The following is a 3,858-nucleotide window of genomic DNA, read 5'->3' as shown; positions in this document are numbered from 1 at the left end:
ATATTGGGTTTTCTTATCCATGGACAAGGAACATTTCCCCACTTATTTAGGTCTCTTATTGTTTCTCATAGTTGTGTTTTGTAATTTCCTTTGTAAAGGTTTTTTTTGTGTCATTAGTTAGGTTTATTCCTAAGTATCTCAATTTGTGGCTGGCTATTGTAAATGGCACTGCTTTCTTAATTTCCTTATCTGCATTTTCTTTGTTACTGTAGAGGAATCCCACTATGTTTTGTATATTGATCTTGTATCCTGCCACTCTACTAAATTGGTCTACTACCTCTTTTTGTTGTTGTTGTTCAGTCCTTGGGGTTTTCTGTGTATGCTATAATATCATCTGCTTATAGCAACAGTGTATCAAGTTTTTTAAACATCTGAATGCCTTTAATTTCCTTTCTTGTTGCATTGCCTTAGCAAGTACTTCCAATATATTATTGAATAGGAGTTATGAAAGTAGGCCTTATTGTCTAGTCCCTGTTCACAAGAATGCTTTCTCTTTTGAGGATGATATTGGCTCTTGCTTTTGTGTGTATACTTTTCACTATTTTGAGCAAATTTCCTTCTATCCTTATTTTGCTTGGTGTTGTAATCTGGGAAGGCTCTTGGATTTTGTCAAAGGTCTTTTCTACATCTGTCCTGTTATCTGCTTTGTTCATGTGATGAAGTATGCTGATTGTTCTTTTGTTGAACCACCTTTGCATACCTGTTATGAATCCCACTTTGTGATATGAATTATTTAACGTGCTGTTGGAATTTATTGGCCAGGATTTTGTTAAGGATTTTTATATCTATATTCGTGAGAGATACTGGTCTGTGGTTTTCTTTTTTGGTAATACCGTTGCTTGGTTTTTTTTTTTTTTAACTTAAATTTTATTTATTGTGAAAAACATGTATGGGGATTCAAGTGGGTGAGGGTTGGGAGCAGAAGGGTGAGGATAGTCAGGGATGAAATTGCAGGGCTGCACAATTTGGTGGGTAGGGGGAGTAGGGAGAAGGAAATGAGAAAGATCCAGTGAGGACCAGAAGAGACAGGGTAATGGTGAGCATAGTACAATGGTGGTGAATTTTTTTCTTTAATAAGGAAATTGTCTTACTCACTTGTGTTTCTCATTTGGGAATGGGGCACAGACTCTCTGGTTTCTTCATGCTGAACAGGGGTGTTGACATGAAGAGGGAAGCGGAGAAGGGGAGCCCACTTTAACACCTTACTGGTGGTCCTGAGCAGCTGCTTGTTCTGTTAGAAGATATTTTCCTGACGTTTACTGCCCTCTGGACTGCAAAGTGTTTGCCAAGGTGGGTCCAGTGGGGATGGCTGGCTGAACCCTGAGGCTCCATCCTCCTTCGCTTCCTTAGTTGACAGTTATATTTCCCTTTTGTCTCTGAAGTGGGCTCAAGGTTCAACTCTGGAGTAAAACTCAGTGTTAAGGTTACATATAGGAAAGGGAGCAAACCTAGAGAGAACAAACTTGTGAGCTACAAAAAGAAGAGCTTTGGAGGGATTACTTATAGGTGTACTGGGGGAGAATGTGGAGGAAAGTGGCCTAGATAAAATTCTCTGTATACCCTAGGCAGTTTGTATTAGGGTTATGCTTGCTTCATAGAAAGACTTTGGGAATGTTCCTTCTTTTTTCTAGTTTTTAAAATAATTTAAGTAGACTTGGTGATAGGTCTTCACTGATTTTTTTTTCAAGGTCAAATGAGTATTTTAAAAAAATTCATTTTATATCGGTTTGAATATAAATTTTGTATACAACATGTTTCACTGAATATTTGGTAGAATACAGCTGTGAAGCCATCTAATCAAGGATTTCTTTTATAACTTTTCATTACCTGCTTATTTTCTTCTTTTGTGATGGGTTTGTTCAAGCGTTCTACATCTGTACATGTCAATCTAGGTAGGGCATGAATTTCAAGGAATTTCTTTTATTTCCTCTACATTTTCAAATTCATCAGAGTATAGCTTTTCATAATATTCTGATATTATGGATTCAATTTCATCTGGTTCTGTAATGATTTCTTAATAGAGTTATTTATGATCTCGTTTGTTAGTTTTGTTAGCAGTTTGTCAATTTTATTGACCTTTTCAAAGAATCACCTTTTTGATAGTTTTGATAGTTTCAATTCTTTTTCCTGTTTTTCATCTCACTGATTTGAGTTCTTGTTCTTATAATTTCCTTTCTTCTAGAGGCTATGGGGTTAGATTGTTGTTCTTTTTTTCTAGTTGATAAAGTGTTGAGTCACATCATTAATTCTCCTTCTTTCTTCATTTGTCATGTTTGCCTATTGCTAGGAACTGACTTCTGAGGACTGCCTTAGCTCTATCCAAGAGATTTTGGTGTGTGGTATTTTCATTTTCATTTGTTTTGACGAACTTTTTTGTTTCACTTTTTATTTCTTATATTCTTGATCATATTCTAGGAGAGTGTTACTTAGCTTCCACATGATGGGTGGTTTTATAAACTTTATCCTCTTGTCCTTAATTTATAATTTTATGGCATTGTGGCCTGTAAAGATACTTTGTATTGATTTGACATTTTTAAATTTTTTGAGGCTTGCTTTGTGTACTAACACATGATTGATTTTGGAGAATGTACCATGTGCACTTGAGAAGAAAGTGAGTTGACATTTAGTTGGTTGCAGAACCTTAAATACACCCACAAGGTCAAGTTGGCTGATTGTGTAGTTTAGATCTGCATCTTTATTATGCTTCTTTTGATTTGACCTACCCTTTGTTGAGAGTGGTGTGTTAAAGTCTCCTACCACTACGGTGGTGCTATTTCTTTCTTCAGTACTGTTAACCACTGTTTTACGTATTTTGCACATCTATCATTTTGTGCATATATGTTGACTAAGGTTGTGTCTTCTTGATCTGTTGTGACCTAAATCACTCTATAGTGCTCTTCCTTATCTTTTGATTGTTTTCACCCTTGAATGTATTTTATCAGAGATTAATATTCCCACTCCTGCTTTTTTTGTGGATACCATTTGCATGATATATTTTTGCCATCTTTTGATTTTGAGTCTACTTTTCTCCTCATTTCTTAGATGTGTCTCCTACAGAAAACATACTGATAGGCTTTATTGTTTTATTCATTCTGCTATGCTATATCTCTTAGTATGCACACTTCATTCACATTAAGTATAATTATTGACAGGCATGGTTTTGTTATTACCATTTTGCTGTGTTTCTTTTTCTGTTGTTTCTGCTTATAAGGTCTGTCCACTTTTTTTTGGTGTTTCTGTGTGAAGGACTTCTCTTAGAATTTTTTGTAGAGTAGGTATTCTTTTTACAAAATTCTTAAGTTTCTGCTTTTCTTCAAATGACCCAATTTCTCCTTCATATTTGATGGACAGCTTTGCTGGGTACAGGATCCTCAGTTGGCAATTGTTTTCTTTAAGTCTTTGCTATATGCCATCCCATCATCTTCTAGCTCACATGGTTTCTGCTAAGAAAGTAGAACTTAATCTAATTATTTCTCCTTTGTAGGTGACTCTTTTCTTGTGCTGATTTTGGCATTCTATCCTTATCTTTTGTTTTGGATAGTTATACTATGATATGTCTTGATATTTTTCTTTTGTGTTCTAGTTTCTTTGGTGTTCACTGAGTTTCTTGACTCTGGATTTCTCTGTTCTTAATAATTGGAAAATATTTTTCTAGTACCTCTTCCACAATTTTCTTATAATTCTCTTTCCCTCTCATGTTCTGGAATTCTGATTATACATATGTTGTTCCTTGTGAGGACATCCAACAACCAGACCACACAAGAGAGGAAGAGCCTCAATGAGATTAATTGATTCAGTGATTATCAGAACAGATTATCCGGGAGGCTGGGCTCTATGAGGAGAAATGTGGCGTCAAGA

The sequence above is a fragment of the Elephantulus edwardii genome, unplaced genomic scaffold, assembly GCF_000299155.1.
Source record: "Elephantulus edwardii isolate Elephantulus edwardi_28Jun2011 unplaced genomic scaffold, EleEdw1.0 scaffold00033, whole genome shotgun sequence".
NCBI classification, from domain to species: Eukaryota; Metazoa; Chordata; class Mammalia; order Macroscelidea; family Macroscelididae; genus Elephantulus; species Elephantulus edwardii.
Note: the sequence above shows the minus strand (reverse complement) of the source record.